The sequence below is a fragment of the Agelaius phoeniceus genome, chromosome 1 (genome assembly GCF_051311805.1).
Source record: "Agelaius phoeniceus isolate bAgePho1 chromosome 1, bAgePho1.hap1, whole genome shotgun sequence".
NCBI classification, from domain to species: domain Eukaryota; kingdom Metazoa; phylum Chordata; class Aves; order Passeriformes; family Icteridae; genus Agelaius; species Agelaius phoeniceus.
Window position 1 is genome coordinate 23,601,238 of NC_135265.1, and position 21,753 is coordinate 23,622,990.

Consider the following 21,753-nt stretch of genomic DNA (forward strand, 5'->3'; position numbering starts at 1 on the left):
GACTTGTGATTATTATTTCTCATTTTGTACCAACGGCTCCTTTAAAGAAAACCTGGCATGTTTCTGAACTTAAAAATCCTTGCTTTTTTCCTGGAATGAAACCAAAATAAAGCTCTAATCCTTGTTGCTTAACTGACAGATGACTAAAATTTTAGACAAATACAAAAAACTTCTCTGAAAACCAGGTGTCTGCATAGCTGTGCAGGGCCCCTTTATCTAGCACTTCATGTCTGATAGCAGCTCCCCATCTTTCAAAACCAAAAACATGCCAGTCAAAACTTCCAAGGCTGAAAATTTCCCTTTCTTTTTTCACTTGTCATTAACAGGCTCAGTTGTTCTGTAATGGTAACATGAAAGTGAAGCAATTGTAGTACAACCTTTTTATTATTATTTAACTTTTAAAATGTATTAATAACGTTTTAGAAATAAATCTGATGAGGACCCTTACGAGAGAATCATGGACATCTGCTAGTCTTTATCTTAGACAAAGTCATCATCTAAATTCCCAAAACAGTCACAATGGTGCCACACCCAGTGACACAGGTCATCCTATAAGTTCAGTTACTTGTTCTCCATGTATTTCATTAGAGGTTTGCCCTTTCAAATTAAAACAAACAAAAAGAACCACCAAAAAAGAGAGACTTTTCATTGCAAAACTTTGTTGAAAGAATTATTAAATATTGGGCAATTGAGTATTAACAATAAATGTTAACTAAAAGAACCCTTTTTTTCCAGTTGTATGGTGCCATGGAACACTTACAACAGGATATTTCTGCTCTGGTCTCTCTTCCTCCCAAATGACTTCAGAGTTTATTTTTCCATCGTTATTCTTTTTCTATTCTTCATTATAATTTTTTAAGTATGGGTCTTACCCCTTTCACTGTTTAATGAATGCATGAGGGAAAAATATGTCTTTTCCTTTAAAAAAGTTTGTCTCCTTTTTAATGCAAATTACAGCAAAAGGACCTTTATTAACACTCCATTATCTGAACTGAAAGAGGTCCAGGATACCACAGGTAATGGAAAAAGTAGGAAACATAAGAGCTGGTAGTCAACCACAGATCCAGTATAAATGTAACTTGGCCAGCACTGACACAGAGCTCATAAGCTTATGCTGAGCAAGTTGAGAGCTCATACAATTCATATCTAAAATGCCCCTGTATTGTGCCTGGCTGGGACCAGGTCTTTAAGTTATCTGTTGGTTTGGATGGAGAAATATATAGTTGTCAGAAAACATCACCCCAACAGGAAAAGCATGTGCTGAGAAGATAAAGCAGGGAAATCTCCCAAGGACTGGAAGTCAGACTCCTGCTGAATGTGCAATGTAGTTCTTGCTCCAAGAAGGGCTGGGGAGCACCACTTGATCTGTGCCAGCTCTGTGTCTTCACTCAGGCCTGCATAGGAAGCCACAATTTCCTCTCATGACGTGAAGAGATGCAGAAGCAGGTCAGTGCTGGCCAGTATGATGCTCAGAAGTTCTGGCATTGAAGGAGAAAGCATGCATGTGTCTCTGTTCAGTGTTTCCAGATCCTTGACTCTCCACAGAGGTACCCCAGATCTACCAGAATAAAAAGTCCAGCCTGTGCTGGGTGCAGAAGCAGCAGTACTGTCCCAGGACCTAATCTGATCATGAGAGAAGTACATCCTCCTCCATGTAGCGCTGTGCCTGAGCTAAGTACCAAAACAAGGGACTTTTCAAAAGCCTAGAGAGGGGCAAAAGAAATGTGTTGTATAAACCAGTAGGCTTTTTAAGGATGTGTCAGTGGTATATGCTTTGCTAAGTGCATCAAGAGTTGCCATGCATTTTTATTAATTCAATATGGTTGATCTAGTTATATAAACAGGAAATGGCAATAGATTAGCTCCTGGAGAGTGTTTCTTATGGGATTACATTTAATGCTGGAATTCCTGTCAAACTCTTAACTTTTAAAATACTGATAACACAGTACATACTGTGCACATTTTTGAACACTTGAGCAATGCATTCCCTGCAACACACTCAGAGCCCTAATAATCAAGATTGCATTTAGAGAAGCTTAATTTCATTCTATTAATCTCTCCAGTGGTAAGAGTAATTATTCAGTATGCACTAAGAAGCAATCCCCTATCATGCACAGGGTGCCAGTATGTTAGCATGATTTGAATGACCGCATAGTGAGAAGACATGTTTCTCTCTCACCATCAAATTATTATGCAGCTCCTTAAAAGGACTATGAATTGTATTTGCTGGATATAAAATTCCCTCTACTACTTCAAATCACCTCCCAAGTGTCCTATCTCCTTTAGTATCATCTTTAACGTCCCCTTTCCAAGACTGCTTTTTACTTTATGACTATCTCTTTTTTTTTTCCACCATGCACCTTTGTCCATCCCTACATTCTCCTAAGAACTTTTACCATTATTCCTATTTCTTATTCCTCTTGTGTCATCTGAAGTCTTTTTAAACAGCTATTGCTGTGTATTGGGTAGCTTCTTCAGGTGAGTGAGGCAAAAAGACAGTATTTGAATAAGGTAGGAATCACTGAACTCTAACTAATGACTTGTCTTTGTGTTGAAGCCATTTCAGTTTCCAGGAAGGAAACTTTTCCCGTGACTTTTCCTTGAAGAAGATGTAACTTCCAACCAATTAATACCTTCCATTGTAAAAGATGCAGAACAGTGGAAGACTAAAATGGTGTTTTAGAGGATGTGTCCCATAGGTAACTAAACTTACATTGTAAAGGTTGTACATGTGTACATTATTTAATTGTCTCTCACTGTCTCTTGTGTTTATTTCTTTCTACAGATTCCTGTCATATATTTTGACTAACCTGAAGACAAAAACAATGTATTTTTAATATACCTAACACATCTTGAGTCGTGAATCAGGCTTTTGGAAACCTCTGCAATACATTTCATAAAATAATAATAAAATTAGCGCAGGATATGGAAAATTTTGTGACATGAGGTCAGTCTACACTGTTTTTAAGACTTTGCCCTCTGTACCCGATAGGCAAACTCCTGGGTATTCTGACTTGCATGTTTGTTCAGTCACTGTAAATTCAAGAATTCAGCTAACAACTGAGTCTTAGAAATCACAGCTGTGACCACCCAGTGCTAAGTGCCACAGGGTACCTTTCTCTCCTGCCATTTTATTCAGTAGGCAGCCATGGTACCTGTCCCTGTCTGCAGAGGCTATTCCTTTTTTAGGTCCTTAATTCTTCTAAATCTTCTTATTTCTAAGTATTATTCCATCATTTATCTCAATCTATCATCATTTATTTCATCCTAAACTCAGCTGGCCCACTTCAGTCCATATAAACTTTGACTGCTCCTAATTCTTCTTCCCCATCTACACTTTCAACTGCTTCTTCACCAGTTCCTTCAATTACAAGCTTATTGGAGATGTCAAGTCCTCCAGGTCAGGCAGGTTTATGTCCTCATCAAACAGGAATAAATTCATGTATGCAGTGTGTACCTGGACTCTCTTCTTGATATTGTAAGGGGCAAAATGTAATGAATAAGCTTATTAATCACATTTGGAAGAAGCCAAATTCCTGCTGTATAAGCATTCTTGAGGGCCTGAGGGTACTATAATATTTGCTTCAGGGTTTATGAAGATGGTGAGAAGCCAGATTTTGAGAGAGGAATTATTAACTGCAACAAGCCTGCCACCTTTAAGATGAATGTGAGTGATCCTGTAGGAGTCTGCACCGCACTCACATTTTCTGGCTTCCTGGCATCTCCAAAGGGAGCCAGATGCAATGTCTCCCTGCCAGAACAATGCAGTCTAGGATAATCTACTGTGAAAGGAGGGCTCATGGCATGCTCTGTAGAACCAAACCACCACAGCTGTGAATATTATTTTTGAGTCATACAAGCACACACCATACTGAGCGTAGGTGTGTTCTCTGGCTCTGAAGACGCGCTGTCCTTGGAGAGCACTCAGAGTCATGTTAATTCCTTCTACTGCAACTATTACAAAGAAATACTTGTCTGTTTTAAAGAGCTATTGTATGAACTGGATTATTTGTTTTGATCTCCAGGAAAGAAGATTGTTGCCATTGTTGCATCTTTGTGCTAGGAATTACTGTCCCCTGCTGACAGAAAACACAGTTCTCCTTGGGTGGGTACTGTCCTGGGCTATGTGCTGACTGTTGTCAGTAGCTTTCTCCATGCTTCACACCAGCTCACCCTAGGAGGAGACTGTCTCCTGGTAATCTGCATCTCAGTGAAGTTACAAACACCCTCAACACAGTTTACATTTGGTAAAGACAACTGCCTCCTCTGTCCTTCAAGCTGGCTTGGCTACCATCCTGCTTTCTCTTGAATTCCCCTGAGGTTAACTCTTCCTTGTCCAGCACTCCATCATTTATCTCACTTCATCCCCCATCAGCCTGCTTCTTTCAGCTCTCTCCACATAAATTTTGACTATTCCTTAGACCTCAAAATCATTTAGGCTTTTGCAGTGTGTATGCAGCTGTGTTCATGGTCAGATCCAAGGTCTGCCTGACAGCCAGTAAAGGCCAGGATGAACATTAATGTGTAAGCAATGAGGAAACCATTGAGTGTGACCTTGAATCCTAAGCTAACATGACAGTATAAACACAGTCCCAGTTATTGCTCATATGCTCTCTGCCTGTCTGAACAATCTCTCTCTTTTTCTCTCAGCCTCCCCCGTTCCTCCTCACCAAACTTTCATTGCTTCCTCCACCATTCCTCGGTCTCAATGTGAGATTGGAGACCTTTTAAGCAAGTTGAATAGAGGTATTCAAAAAGTACAGAAAGGCCACTAAAAATCACCTGGTCCTGAATGGCTTCACATAAGTCCATGCCATAATGGAGTTCAGAGTCTATATTTAGATACACACAGGCCTCTGTAATTTTTAAATTAGTCAGTCAGTGATTCCTCAAAATTATTTCAGTACAGTCCTCACAACTCACCCATGTAAGAGAATTGTGAATTCCAGTCCACAGTGTCATGATCTTGCCAACTTGTCCTTCTATCTGATTAATCAGCACAGGTTCACAAAAATACTGACAAAAGTGGCCATCACATGTTTATGCATGGCAGAGAGAGAGTTGGAACCCAGATGATGCCTTAAATCCTTCTTCACTTACTTATGGAGAGTAGAAGAAAGTACCATAACTCTAAATAGTTTTTTATTAAATAGTAAGATTTTTCTGTCTTGCTTTGCCTTCACAAAGGGTTACCAAATTTCAGCATATTCCCCAGCCACTGCCGTCACTCTTCATTCTGATAATTGTTTTACAGGCAGGAAACCCCACGATTTATCAAATTACTTTTTAATGAACATGTAAGAGCAACTAACAATAAATGAAACTATAGAAGGCAAGAAGGACCCATAATCAGCCATCAACTCAGTCTAGAAGTGCCAATCCTGATGCTAATTTAATTTAAGATTTAAGAAGATTACAGAAACTATTATAATAATTTCAATTTCCACTGCCTCAGCTAGCATTGGACAGATGGCATCATAACCAAAACATTTTTCTTGCTCCTTAGATGTACTTCCTCCAGTTATTTCCTTTATCATGATATGGCACATCAAAGAAAAAAAAATCATAATGTCTGTTAGGATGTAGAAGACTGGTACCAGTTAGGGCTTAAGTATAAATTTCTTTTCTTTCTGAAAACTTAAAAGTGTTCATCATTTTCTCCTGAAGATCCTCATAAGCATGATTTTTATGATGGATTACACAATATATCTGTAAGGGATGGCATATCATAGAACAAATAGTGTGTAGCAAGTCCCTAACTGCATGTTTTGAGTTTTGATTTTTAGACAATTTTTGTGCTTAAGGTAAAAATTTCTGGATTCTCTCTTCTACCTAAATGTTTATATTTTCCAGTCAGCCCTAGCTCCATCCTGATACCTGTTACAAACATCTCAACTAGGCTGCACGACTTCTTTCTATTTTCAACTTTTATTAATTTTATTAATCTTTATATAAGATTTTTTTCTCTGTGTTCTCTGTGCTCCAATGTTTCTAGACACTCAAGTATTCTGTGACAAACAGACAGGAATTCTATTAGCTGTTCTTTTCACAGTTCAGGAATTTTAGTATGCATACAATTCTTTTTCTTCTCCTTTTACAGACCTGGCCACCTTTGACAAAGAGGAAATATAACCAGCCATTTAAAACATAGTAAGCTGCAGGCTTTAGGTTAGGGTAATGTGCTGCTCTGAATACAGAAAAAAAACATGTTCTAACTGTGCTGTGTTTAGTGGGTACATGAAGGAATCAGAACTAGTCCTGGCTCTGGTGAAGAACACTATGGTCAACACTCTAATATTTGGTAAGATAGGTGGCCTGCTGGAATTAAGTAATACAAGATGGAAATAGGCAAAAAAAATCCATTACCAGCATTCAGAAATGTATCTGGAAAAAGAGCAGGACACCTGGCATTTTAGAGGATACAGCGGCAGGAATAAAAAGGAAGGTGGGAAAGTAGACTTGCATGAGGAGAAAGGCAGAGATTTATAAAATGGGAGAGCTACAAAGTTTATGTAAGAGAGTCTCTGGTTTCAGTTGCTAGAAAACCATGTCTGCAGCAAGCATTTCCCAAGAGTATGCAACATCAAGCAGTTGGTATGGAAACTGAGATGCATAAAAATATAACTTCAGAACACCACTGAGTCAGAGCAAAGACTCTGTCAGCCCAGTATCCTGCATCTGACAGTGATTAATACCAGTTCCTTAGAGAAAAAGCAGAAGTAAGATGACAGGTACAAAGTGACCTCTGCCTATTATGTACTTTCTGCAGAGTTGCCTAGGAGGAAAGCCTTCTTGAGACAGAGTAAGTCAGCAGTCATGAACAGAGTTGTATCTGACTCCCTTGTTGAATATACTGTGTTTGGCTATCTATAAAACAATTTCATCTTTTCATTTTGAATTGAAAAAAAAAAACTCAGAATGAAATTTAATGGTGTAAATTTTCTAACCTTATGTATGAAAGTATCAGGAGTGTATCAGGAGCATATCTCAAAGTATCAGAAGTGTATCTGAAAGTATCAGGGCAACCTCTATGCTTCATGTGTATCCAGGTTTTAGCACATTTCATCATAAGGATCAGACACCCAAAAATCACAGCTCAAGTGGAGGCTTTACAGAGCAGTCCCACCCAAAGAAGGGTCCAGCCATGTTATGTCCTTCTCCTCTGGATTTATCTCTGGCTCACATCTTTACCTAAGAGAGTTCAAAATCTGAAGCATAGTCACATTAGCCAATTCCCTCTGCTGTCCCTATGTTGCAGATAAAATGGCCAAGTGACAGTATCTCGTGCTGAGCAAAGAGTCAAGTGCTGCATCAAGAAGGATATGAACACATAGTTTTATCTCTCTAACAAGTCATCTCTGCTATAGAGAGAGCTGAAGTGAGTCCAAATGGAAGCATGCAGAGAGATAACAATCTGTTATGATTATACTTTTCCAGGGGAACCTGTCAATTTCCCTGGTGAATCTATATATCCAGACACTACACTGCACGCGGTACACCTGGAATGAGAACGTCCCAAACCCTTTGCTCTTCACCACCACCATCACAAAGTGCTTGGAAAGACATGGCACCTGGATGAGTGCAGCCCCCCTCCACTGCTGCCAGCAGTGTTGCACTCAGTACAGCTCTGAAGAGTCAGCTTCAACTCTCAGCCACTTCTCTCGGCAAAAAGCAAATTGAAGAGTCATGTAGAATGGAATCATGGTTTTCTGCTAAGTTGCCTTCAATGCTCATCTTTGCATGTCAGCTGGCCACCCAAAGTCAGTGATTATAATATAAAAATAATGTAAATAATTCCAATCAGAATCCAATTCTATCTTTTCTCCCAAATCAAATATTTTTTTTCTATATTTTCATTCAGTGATTTTAACATGCCAGCAAGCTTGACTCTATGTGAGCAAGCTTCATCATCTCCTTCAATCAGTACTTTTGAAACATTATAGCTCACCTCAGATTGTCTCGTGCAATTTCTAGATAGGCTGATTTCCAGTAGCATCAAAAAGGCAATCTGAGCAGCATGTTCCTCTCTTTACTTTTTGATGAATCCCGTGAAAATTTTGTCTTTTTTTTTCCTGCATGGAGCTTGAGGCTGTTATACCGCTGACTGCTACGCCAACCAGCATGACTTCCAGCACCTCACAGTGAGTCACTTATGGCTGAGTGATTGTTTCAAAGAAAACAGTGCTGTATATTTCTGAGGCCCACGGCTTCTCCTGCTCCTCAGTCATGAGACTCAACTCACAGCTATGTGTTGTACACATTTTGCTTTAACTCCAATAAGTAATTCCTCTTTCAATGTCTTGAGAATTGAGACTTCCTTTAGAGAAAAAAAAAATTATAGCATAGAATGGTTTGGGTTGAAAGGGACATCACAGATCATCAAATTCCAGCCCCCAGCTGGGACATCACAGATCATCAAATTCCAGTCCCCAGACATGGGCAAGGACACCTTCCACTAGACCTGGTTGCTCCAAGTACCAGTCCAACCTGGCCTTAAACACTGCAAGAGCTGGAGCATCCACAGCTTCTCTGGGCAACCTGTTCCAGTGCACTGCGGCATCCGCAACATCTCTGGGCAACCTCTTCCTGTGCCTTACCACTCTAAACACCCTGAATTTGTTCCTAACATCTCATCTACTCTCTTTGAGTCTGAACTATTTCCCCTTGTCCTGTCACTACAGTTCCTGATGAAGGGTCTAACTCTGGATACCCTGTAGGGCCCCTTCAGACACTGGAAAGTTGCCATGAGGTCTTCACTCAACCTTCTCTTCTCCAGCTGAACAGCCCAAACTTTCTCAGCCTGTCTTTGTAGGGTAGGTGCTCCAGTTCTCTTACCAAATCTGTAGCCTCCTCTGGATGTGCTCCCACAGCTCCATGTATCCTCCTCTGGATGTACTCCAACAGCTCCATGTCATTCTTACACTGGGGCCACCAGAGCTGTGCACAGTGTTCCCCCACAGGGGTCTCAAGAGAGCAGCAGAGAGGGGCAGAATCCTCCCTCAGCCTGCTGGTCACACTTGTTTGGATGCAGCCCAGGATTCCTCTGGCTTTCTGGGCTGTGAGTGCACACTGCTGGCTCATGTTGAGTTTTTCATCAACCACCACCCCCAAGTGTTTCTTTGCAGGGCAGCTCTCAGTCACTTCTCCACTTACAGTTCTTCTATGAGATCATGTTGTTGTAGAATTCAGTTTTTGTTTTACTGTTTTACTGATAGCCATTCTATTCCACCTAGAAGATCTGCAAATCTGAAGGTTGTCTTCCTGTCATGAACAAGGAAGTCTGTGGAATACACAAGTGGTCAATACCAACAGCAGTCAGAGCAGACAGAGGTCTTAAAGCTTGATCCTCTGATCATCTGCAAGCCAAATAGACTGCAAATCTCATTTCTCCTTAGAAGTTTGACTTTAACATGTGTTGCACATAATTAAACACTTCTGATTTCAAATACCACAGCATAATAATCATTAGCCCATGCTAGATTCCCTTTATAGCAACCACCCTCAGATTTGGACAGCATTCTGAAAAGTGGTAAGCTAAACATTTTCAGCTATCTTTACAAATATAGTGAGAGGAATAATAAAATTACGTTTACAAGCATGAGAGAATTTCCTTTTCAATAATTCCAGGAAAGGCTATTCTTATGGAAGGGATTATAATACAAATAAGAAATGGTATAGACTTAACCCATTTTCTTTACAGTCTTAAGACTGCAATTTTGTGGTTGTAATCTAATGTCATGCCTTTGCTATTAGTAGATTTTCTCCAGAGTCCAGACAGAAGTAGACACATTCAGAAAGACCTCAGGAATATCCTGTTTTTCTGGCATAAATTTAAAATATAATTCTCATTGGATTGCTGCCTCTTTTTTATTTGTGGATTTCTTTTTTCTAGAATTAAATATATTTTGCCTTCAAAAGAAATGCTGTTACTTTTGTTTTAAGTGACAGAGAAGTGCTCCTTAGATCCTAATGCCAGAACCAACATTCTGTCATTTCTATCTCAGTTTATTTTGTGATATGATGATCATCTAACTAGAAGTCTGATATTCGAATTCAGCAGAGAGGAAAGGAGTGTACCCTCATGGCCCCTCTGTTCTTCATATCGAAATTCAGCTGCAGGAATCCCCATTTCAATTAGAACAAGACTAAATCATCAGACCATCAGTTTTTGGGCACAGGGATCAAATCTCTCCCTGTAGTCAGAAAGGTGCCAAACACAAAAGCTGTGACAGGTAAATGCTAAACATTAATAGGAGAGAGGAAACCACATACAAGTGTTGTGGGGTTCATCTGGTATATTTTATATACCAATGTATTTCCATGGGTATAAGACTGTCTCCAAAAGAACCCAAAATGAGAAGGTGGCACAATGTCACAAGCAGACTGGAAGGTTATCCTGTTTCATGAAAGTATGAAGGATCCCAGACAGCCCCCATGTATGGAGTACATTGGCTTTTCCTGATCTTTTCCAAGGGCCAGCCACTTTCTCTCCCAACCCATCCCCCTGCTGCATGGAGCTAAAGGGATGTCCTTTTCTCTTCCCCTCTCTGCCCCCTCAGTTTGTCCTCTCTGGAACAATGGAAAAGGAGCCAGACTGTAACAAAACCTTCACCTCATGGATATGCAGCCCAACCTCCCTCAAACTCTCAAGCAGATTTTCAAATGAGGTAGGAGAGCAGAGTGTCTTTTAATGCCAGGCAGAATTCTGCCCCTTGCTGATGTATTTTTGGGTAGGATGTTTTGTTGGGTTTTTTTCTTCTTTCCAAGCCAGTAGCAGATGGCTCACCAGTCTGATTTCATCTGGCAATTTCCCTGCTCCTGTATTGCCTTCCTGAACCACTCCACAGCCACAGCATGGGGCAGTTTCAGAGCCTTCTGGTGCAAAATTGTCACATCTATTCAGAAACATAAAGTAAGATACTGACAACAGCAAGTTATTTTAAGTTTTGGGCTTATTTCTTTCCAGGGTTTCCCTGTACATTCAATTCCTTCCTAAGCTGTGAACCATTCAAACTACACTTTTATATAGCTGAAAGCAGATTTGATTAATATGATTTCTTTGTGAAAACCTGAGAAGATTAAGAAGCAGTGATGTAGAGAACATATGCCCTTTCTCAACATGACATTCTCTAACATTATACAGGGGTCTGCAGATCCTTACAGTCATTATATTGTTCCCACTATTGGTATCTAAATAGAGAAAATCCTATCATCAGGAAAGAATTTCACTTTTTTTTGTATTATAGTTTCAATCTCATGTGCAGGTCAACAAATCTGCAGCTGTGTATCGATTTCATTCTGTAACTAGGCAGGAAAGGCCACATTTCAAGGGAGCATTTGCAGATTGTTTTTTCCTTTGTATTACAGGTCTTTTTGTGATGGTCCCTTAGAAAAAAATTAAGATTGGCCAGATGACTTCTATGCTCAGTGAAGCAAAATGCCAAATAAATATGTTTACAGGCACACCAGTTTACTGTTTTTTCTCTATGTATCCCAGAGTGTTACTAACCATAGAAATACTTTCCAAAATCAGTGGGGGGGAAAAAATCTGTCTGGTATTGATTGAATATGGTTTCTCATCTGTCTCATGACCTTTTCCATCATATATAATTAGAAATGGAAAGGTCTTAGCTGCGTGCTTGCAGTACTCTCTGGAATACAGATAGAAGGTTTGGTTCAGTACTGAGATACAATGACAGCAATCCATGGATTCTAGGATTTGGCAATACCTGTAGTTGTTCCTCAAAATAATAAATACAGACCGTGCCAGAATTTTCAAGCTGATGCAGTATAGTATCAGTAGGTGTCTTAACTGTATTAGTGTAATATCTTGGATTACATTACACATTGTAGAGGATAAATATAGTTTACAACCATCTACAGTATAGGAAAACATCAAACCTGCTGATTATGTGATACAATCTTTGTTACTTGCTGCTGCAGGGATATTTCTATGTCAAAGAGTCAACATGATTTGCTAATCAGTGGTTGAGGAGGTGATTATGATGGCTGTTTCTAAAAGCATTTATGAGTTCCTTGTGGTGAGTCAAGCTGCTATTTCTGGAAGTCAGAAATCTTAATCAGCCATATTGTCCACAGATTCTTTGCAAGTTTAGGGCAATAGCATTTCTGATTTTGACACCTATACAAGAGATATAGAAAGGTTTGGATGAATGTTATTATGTACTGCCCCTGACACCATATGTACATAAGGAATCAAACCACAGAATCATATGCCTTTCCCAATGTGAAAAGCAGAGATGCTGGTGATGGGACCATAAAAAAGTTAAATATATTTCACCTTCAGACACAGCTCTATTTCCATTTTGATATGAAAATACTCTAGCAAAGTACCAGACAAGTTGTTATCAGTAAATCATTATCAGCCATCAATAATTTCTATCAGCCACAAATAAAGAAAATCAGTACTTTTAGACAGATGCTTTCTTCCTATATGGGGTAGGTCTGCAGCTCAACAGACTGTCAGCAGAATCTGTTTGTTGGGCCATTGTTTGCCAGTCCTGTATGAAATTGAGAAAAGCCCGATTAAGGATGGAAAAAATAGCTCTTCAGCATGGAGGATGGTGGATCAGTTCTGATGATAAACAGCTGTCAACCTCTTGGTTTCTGTGTGGTTTCTAATGGACCGCTGCTCATACTGCACCAGACACAACTGGAGTTAGCACACAGTCACGGGAGAAGCCATTGCACATGACAGGAGGCTGAAGAGACTGATGCAATTTTTGAGACTGTCATCCCCTACAGAAATCTTTTCCCACAATTTACATGAGTCCTTGGACTACATGGAGCATGACACCTGATTAAAAGGATCTGCCAATTCTGTGCCTTTCAAAAATCATACACACACACAAACAAATGTTTTGAAGCAGCTGACCCTCCTTCATGACTTCAGATACCTCTCAAACCTCTGAGGACTCTGATTAAGCCATTTGTAAAATGTAAATCTCTCCCACTCAGACCATTTCAATGCCTGTTTTGGTTTCTGACTTCTACCAGGCACTTTATCTGTTAGATATAGTATCTGTTCTAGGACAACATTGTCACTGAGTCACCAAATAAAAGAGGTTTGTACTTCAGTGGTATGCAATTGTCCTGGCTGTGAATTTACACAATGTATTTCTATTGGCATCACTATCAATTATTTCAAACATAGCTGTGAACTGAAATAACATTTCACAACAGAGTATATACAAGCAGTATTCTAGATAAAGTTCTTCAATTTCTTTTGACCAGAAATGTATCTGGCTAATAAAACAATAACATGAGTATCAGACTGTCAGGAAAGAACACATTTGCAGTGAGGATGAAACATGCATGAGTGACAATCCATCACATCTGTAAAAATACATAAATCCCCCCAAAACAACAAAAGAGAAAAACATGAGTTAGTGTTGTTTCTGTAGTCTAAGTCTTATAAAGAAAAAATAAAAATAAAACAAAGATGGTTTACTTGCAAAAGACATGACACAATGCCACCTTCTGGTTAAAATGTGTAGAAAAATATACCAGCTTTGTGTTGAACAATTACTTGTTTACAAATGTGCATAACTAGATTGTTTGTGTATGAATTCACAACAGTCATACAGTCAATTGTTTGGACTGGCAGATCCCAGTATATCCACTACTGAATTTTCTGGAGTAGTCCATCCCAGACTAAAGGCAGAATCTTGCTACTCAACAGTTAAATTTCAGTGCAGGTTTGCATCTTTAGACAAGAATTTCTCCATTTCATATTCTAGCAATGGGGTTTGGCCTCCAATTTTTAAACACTCATTTTTCATACAGTATCAGATTTTTTAATAATGTTTTCTTGTTCAAAGATTTAGCAATTTTGGCAGCAAAAATGTTTTAAGATTAGGCTTTTGTGAATTTTCTCTTGAGAGCCTCATGTGTTATTAGAGTAATATAGCTAAAAACTTTTAACTCTGCAAAATGCAGAGACATTTTCATAACAGCTTGGAGATATGAAGGATTTAAATATTTTCCAGTTTAACCAAAATAAGAATAATTTGCCACTGGGGAAGCCAGCAGCTCTTTTAAGATACATTCAATACCTCTCTCCTCTCCTCTGGTCCTTTTGAACTGCCAAGCACTTTACAATAGTGACAGGATCCAGGTAAAGACATACTAGTGCTTATTCAATTTAATAGCTGGAAGAGTGAGTACTGGACACACATACACATCAAATTTCTCCAGTACCCCTCACCCAGGAGCAGGGTTCGGCCATTTCTTTTCACTTTTGAAGTGAAAAGATTATTTCAAGGATCTTGGATTATTTCAAGGTACTGAAGTTTTCCCTCAAATCTTCACCCATTCAGGATCATTTGCAAGGAGGGCACACCCATTGTGTATTAGCTGAGTAACCCACCCCTGCAGCTCCAGGCTGCATGGTCCAACAGTGCACTGTGGTCTGCAGAAATCCCCTCTACAGGGAAGACAAGCAAAGGCAGGAACTCAAAGAGGACTTGAGCACAATGAATGAAATTGGTGGTTTTTCCCACTTCTGATTCATCAGCCTGTTTCAGAACCTCACTTTCCTCATCCACATTCTTTGTATGCACCATGTGAAGGAGAAAGTGGGAAAAGTGTGCAGGGACAGGCAACAGCCACTGCTCCAAAGGAGTAGCACAGGGAAGCTCCATAAATGCACTGGCATGACCACAGTTATTGCAGCATATTTATACAGCTTTAGAGTTAGAAAGATCAGAATTGTCCCTGGTGGGTAATAAATTCCTGAACAAGAATTTGAGCTCTCTATATGATATGAGAATAAAGCTGATCAATGGAGAGAATTATTGTATTCTAAAACTACAGCAATGAGGGCACTGCAACAATTTCTGGATATTTATTCAACTGATTTTCCTTGAGGAATTTTAATGAGGATTTCACACTCCATAACCGCATGCTTTAGATTCTGTCAGTAAAAATGTTAAATGCTTCTGTTAGAGTAATATGACACTGCTTTTTCTGCACTACTGTTTGCAGGGGAATGATATTTTAGCATGTCTACTTTTTTTCAGATGTACTGGGAAGGTTTTCAGTTATTTATGTTGTGGCTGAATCCTTCAGTGTGCCACTAGACCCAGACAAAAATGACAATGCCAGCCCCACCGTAGAACAGTTGTGGAAATTCCTTTAGTTTTTCATGCATAAGTTTCCCTGTGCTCTCCATGTAACTGGCAGCAATATTGTTCATAATGCACAAGAAATACATATGGTGGGATTAGACAAAATCCATCAATTTTTATACAGAAAGTTCCAAAGTGGAACTCATTTATTTGCAGTTGTGGCCATTCCATGTTATTGACTGCTATGATTACAGAAAAATTAAGCTTTTATTTCCCAATTATTAGATTTAATCTCATGAATATGGCAGTGGGATTCAAATAAAGAAAAGGATCAGTTAAGAACTTGAAAACTCTGTTTATATTCTTGACTCAGACACTGATCTGCGCCATGTTCTTCACAGGCTTCATTTTTCTGTGCTTCTCTTTCATTCTCGTCTTGCAGATTATAAGTAACATTTTCAGAAAAGATTGTCTCTCATTATGTGCTTCTACTATGCCTTATTTAATGAGGGGCCAAATTCATTGAGGCCTCTAAGCTTAACTATCCTATATATAATAACATAGTAACCCATAATGCACTGAAATCATCCTTCACAAACTGAAAATTAGAGCTTGTTATTCCAAATTGCCATTAGTTTCCTGTGCTTCTTACAAAACCCTCTGCAGTTGTTCATGGGACGTGTCCCAGAATTTTCAGAGAACATGGCAGTGTTTAAAATGCAAAATGTGAACATATCTCTTAGATAATCTGCACTAAAGCATTCATTGCTGTGGCCATTAAATTATTTCCATGTATATGGCATGGTCTGCTATTCCTGCTTGGATGTTTAAAGTAAACAATCACAAAAAGTAAGTAGAGCTATGTGAGCTCCTTGTACAAAACAACATACATTTAGTTTAAGAAATCAGTGTTTCCACTGATGCTTATGCCAGACAAATCTAATTTATAGCATTGTGAAGCAAAACTGACATTTCAAGTTGGTGCTCTAAATTCCTTCTTGGTGTAATACTACAACGTTTTATGAAACTACACCAGAAACTAACACAGCCCAACAACATTAAATTACTATGTGCCACTTTGGGTTTGGAAATGTGTTGTGAAAGGAAAATTTACTTACTTTCTTACTGCAGACTTTAATGTCTCTCAGTGATGGTAATTAAAGACTTGATTGCACAGACATTTCATGAGAATGGCTCATCCTTGTTCAGTCATGTCAGTGATAGCAACCAGATATAGGTATACAATAGGTAAATTTGGGTCAAAACCACTCAGGGGAATAAAACCTGCAATATTTTTCCACACCAACAATAGAATATACTTTTTTAAAAACTATATCAGGAAATCATCACTAACTAAAATGTCTGCATATTTGGTTGAAGACAACCTTCACCATTGAAAAGAGGAAAAAAGTGAAAATTTAATTTAGATAGAGGATGAAAGGGAAATCTCAATGACCAATATTAAAGCAAATAAAAATGCAAAGACTATAGGAAGCAAGAAGTATTAAAGTAGGTGAAGATTAAATATGACAATACATATTTTGGAACAGTGATGAATGAGGCTAAAACAAAGAGTAAACTTTCTGTTGTAAGCTATAGTAGTGGTTCAGGAACTATACTTGACTCCATGTTCTGCAAGTCTCTCTCTAGAAGCTATCCTGTCTTTAAAGAGACTCTCAGCACCCTGTCAAAAGCTGATAAATTCTGAAGGTAAGTCTGGGTAAAGACCTGTTGCAAATATATACTGCACATAGCATAGAAGGCAGCATAGGATCAGGGCCTTTAAATTAGAAATAGCTTAGGACAGAAATAGATTGTGTCTGGTTTCCTCTGGGATGTAGCTTGTGGCTGACACAATAAAATGGCAGCGAGTGGTAGTGATGGTGTCAGGTATTGTTCATCTGTGAAAATACATCCAGCTTTACAAGAGGAAGATGCATTCTGCTGCATCCCTATGCATGGCACAGCAGAGGCCACAGGACCAGCCCTCCATGTAGCGCCAATCACCATGACCCAATCCATGGGTGTAAAGAAACAGGCCATGGGATGAAGCACTGGTTTGCCCATGGAGAGGGTGCAGAATGCTCTCCTGGGCTGAGCATCATTCCAGGGATAAGGATCTGCAGCAGGATGGCAGGAGTGAAGCTACCCTGGTTTGAGTGGGAAGAGAACAGGTGCAGTGAGTACCATACCATTGGGTCTTGGGGTGAAAGGATGGGTTTTAGCCTATGTTATGTACTTGCCAAGGGGTTTCTGTGAGAGAAAATCATCACTCATTTGTGACATACCAGCAGTAAACCAGCACAATATCAATAGTAGTGTCAAACATCTGCTGCTCCAAGGGAAGGTGGAAAAGGGCACTTGGGTCAGCCAGAAGTACCATGCATAGGGGAGAGGAAGCCTATAGTAGAGGAAATGTATTGTACTTGAATATCTGTGTATAGACTTTGCCCTAGGAGGTCCCAGTTGTCCTTGATGGCTGCAGCTGTGACCAATGAAGATAACTGGGATAAAAGGGGGCGGGTTAGCCAGTCAGGGAGAGCCTTGGAGGAGCCCTGAACTGAGAGAGAACAGCATGCAGAAGAAGGAGTCAGTGAAGATCTGCAGCCATAGGAACACACCAAGGAAGTATGGACTTTAGAAATCTGATAACAACAACAGTCTGGGACTCTAGAGAAATAGAACAACAACAATTGCTGATCCCAACGTGATATTTGGTAGAAGATGAGACAGCCAAGAGCTGCGGTGATATTTGGTAGAAGATGTCACAGCCAAGAGCTGCGAAAGAACATAGCCTTTAAGTCAAGGAACTGTCAAAGAGTATGGCCTTTGAGCAAAGAGCTATGTGAGTTGTACATAGCCTCTGAGTCATGAGGAAATATGTGTGTTGTACATGGCCTTTGAGTCATGGGGAAATATGTGTGTATTGTACCTGAAGTATTATGTAAAATGTAATTCTGTAAGTAAAAGAAAAGGGGGAAATATAGTAGAGGAAATGTATTGTACTTGAATATCTGTGTATAGGCTTTGCCCTGGGATGTCCCAGTTGTCCTCGATGGGCTGCAGCTGTGATGTCCTTAATTGGGCTGCAGCTGTGACCAATGAAGATAACTGGGATAAAAGGGGGCAGGTTAGCCAGTCAGGGAGAGCCTTGGAGGAGCCCTGAACTGAGAAAGAACAAGATGCAGAAGAAGGAGTCTGTGCTGTGAAGATCTGCAGCCATGAGAATACACCAAGGAGGTATGGACTTTAGAAATCTGGTAACAACAGCAGTCTAGGACTCTAGAGAAATAGAACAACAGCAGAAGGCCTTGCTAGTAATGTCTGTGGGGACTAACATGTTCTCTGGGCTTATGCCACCTCCTGTCCTCGCATGTATCTAGCTAGAGGAAAAGAGCAATGTCAGCTCTGCCTCGTGGGGCTCCACAGTCTCACAGGGAAGCTTCCTTCACTCACAGCTCTCCCTCAAATCAACTTGCAAATGAGCATGTGGGGAGCTCGTTCCTCTGCATGGTCAAGTGAGATTAGAGGCAGCATTTCATTTGTGTGGGCCTTCTGGCAAGCACCCACTGAAGTGAACAATTACACAAAAAGTCGGTTATTCTTCTGTTAAAATAAACTCCTTTTTTAAAAAAGGAATCAACAAAGCAAATTTTCCACGAAGTCATTAAGCAAATTTTAGTTTAAAAGAATTTATCAGCACTGAAGGATTCAAAGTAATAGAAGAATTAGGGAAGCCATACCCAGTTAAAAAAGAAAAGAGAAGAGACGGGGGAGAAAAGGGGAAGTGATTTTTTTCTGAATGTTTTTCTTAAGCTGAGGAAGTCAAAACAATCATGAAGAAGAAAGGAAAAATGTGGCATCTGCATTAATTGGCATTAAGCACTTAAAACAAGAAGCTTCAATAACTGTGCAAATTTAAATTTTTGAACTTCTCCTTTCTATCCTTCCTCATTGATATTCGTAGGGCAGTAACCACTATTTGCAAACAAAGATGAAAAACAGTATTTACTCTTGCTGGAAAATGCAGCTATAATTTATTATGAATGCATTCAATTTAGTGTGAATCACTTTGTAAAACTTTCATAATATAACCCAAATAAGAGCTAGACAAACAAGTAGGGGTTTGTTCATCCAGTCACTAAAGAAAATGGAAAACAAAATATAATCAGTTGTGTTTGAATCAAAACAGACATTTTATGGTTTTTTGAAAAATAGGGGTTTTTTTTTTAGAATTAAGCTGATTTGTAATGACTTTTTCTTTCATTTTAGAACCTTTTTCAGTGACTCATTACTAAATACTAAAGATAAGTTTATTTAACAAACATCAAAAGTAAACATTCTAGCAGTCCTAATTTTTTTTCTTCAGAAAATTCAGGAATGAAATTATTATTTTTTTAATGTAATATCTGTTTTACTCTTTATTCATCTGAATTTAACTGCAGTTGATTCATACTTGCAAGCAATTTCTGTCCCCTAAAAGATGCTGGTTTATACTATTACCACCAAATTCACACAATTTCAGTAAAAAACAGGAGCTACTTCCTATTTGTCTGGAGATCAAGTCTGCACCTGAAGACTCAGGATATGTTTTGAAAATGAGTGTTTATTTGCTTGGCTTGGCCTGACTTAGCTTGGTTGAGTAAAACCAGGCCAAGTTCCAGTAGATCCTGGAGTGACTTAAATGTTTGACTGGAAACTCCTGAATGTCTTTCTGAGGAGTTTCATGCTGAGTGCTAAAATCTTTCAGCAAGTGAGAATGACTCTACCAGTCAAGTCTACTGACTCTGAAAGGTCCCAAGAACTGCCCAAGTTCATGCAGAGCTTCCTGTAGTAGAGACAAAATGGAGATTTACTTCCTCAAATGTCAGGAGTCAGAGCTGGGCTATACCTACCGGAGGGGGCCTGATAAGGAGTCTGCCCTTAAGGCTGCTGTTAGAGAGGGAAAAACAATGGAAAGCATGCTGCTGGGAATGGACATCCTCCCTCTGCCCCCAACACTTGCAGCTGCTCCAGACACCTCAGCAGAAGCAAGGAGTTTCCAAGCTGTGGCAGAGGGAAGCTGCTGTAGGCACAGAGCAATGATGGCACCAGCAATGATGGCAGGTGCCACCAAAGAACGTTTGGTTCCACATCCTGCCTCTGGCAGCAGCCAGGAGAGGCTGGAGAAGCATGTAAGTGAGGACAAGCATGCAGTAATGGCCTCCTGGCTTTGAGCACTCTTTGAGCTGCAATGCTGTCTGAGCCAAAAACAGCATCTCTGTGCTCTACATCCCTCAATGGGTTCTTCTTCTATGGATTTATCTGATTGTTTTTGAAGCCATGTAAACTTCTAGCATCCTCACATGTGCTAATGCCATCCACAATATAACTATGCTTTCTTTGAAAAAAAACTCTGCTTTTCTTTGTCAAATCTGCTATTCCATGCCCCTATTTGTGCTACCTCCCTACTCACCATCCATAATTTCTGTTCCCTCCTTCCTCAGACAAATTTTTCCTATCAGTATACCAAGTTTATGTAATCAGTCTTCATCTGGAAATCATTTCATAGCTTTGAGCATCCTATCAACCTTTTCTGAGAGGCAAGGGTTAAGAACATGCAGTCTTCAATACATGTCTAACTCATGACTTAAAAAGTACTTTCTCTCCTTCTCTTAATAATTCCAAGTGTCAATTCCAGAGTCAACCCCAGGTGCATCATGTGGGTACACCTTCCCACATGGAATAGTATCTGCTATGTTTTCATTCAGCCAGAACCTTAAGATACTTTCAAACCTGAATTGCTAGTTCTGTTTCATAAAGCTGTGTCACCTCATTTTGTTGACTCCCTTAACCAGACCTGCGTGTATTTGAAAGCACAGAGTACAGCAATGACTTCTGTGGGTTTCCACAGGTGTATCAAACAGGAAAGCAGACAAATCAACCTTTTATTTTATTTTCTACCTCCAGACTGTCTATCTGGACATGTTAGAATCCTTTCTTTTGTGCCACAGGACTTTATTTTCTTTAAAGCACTTGATGAGAACTTCCTCAAAATATTTCTGGAAAACCCAACAGAACATATCAACAGGATTTTCCAGTCCAATGTTGACTAATTGTTGGCTGATTCCTTGAAAGAAATGTACAATTTTTAAAAATAACTCCCTGTGTAAACACAAGGTTTGGGTCCTACTTAGTAAATTATATGTAAGTATGTTCACTGGTTCTGTTCTCTCTGGTAACAATTACATTTATATTCTTGTTGTTTCTATTCTTTATTATAGCTACTACCAACTTGCTAAATGCACTTGTCAGATTTGCTAAGATTTATATACCCTCAACTCCTCCATCAAATTTTTTTTTTTAAAAATTGCATAATTATTTTTTTCATAAGCAATGGAGAAGTTTTGGAAGTCTGGGTGCCAAAATTAATAGTTCACTCCTTTCATAGCTAACTTCCTATATAGCTCTTAAGTGAGCCCCAAATGCTCTGGATGATTTGTTGTTATTTCTAGTTTTTAAAAGTCTAAGTTATATAAATGTATAACTTATATATTCCTTCCTCAAAAATAATTATTCTTCAAAATAATTATTTATTTCTTACTGTCTTATGATGAGTTGGATGATAGTGATCCTGATTTCACAGTATTTTTTATATCACATCAGAGCTATTTACACAGTCACC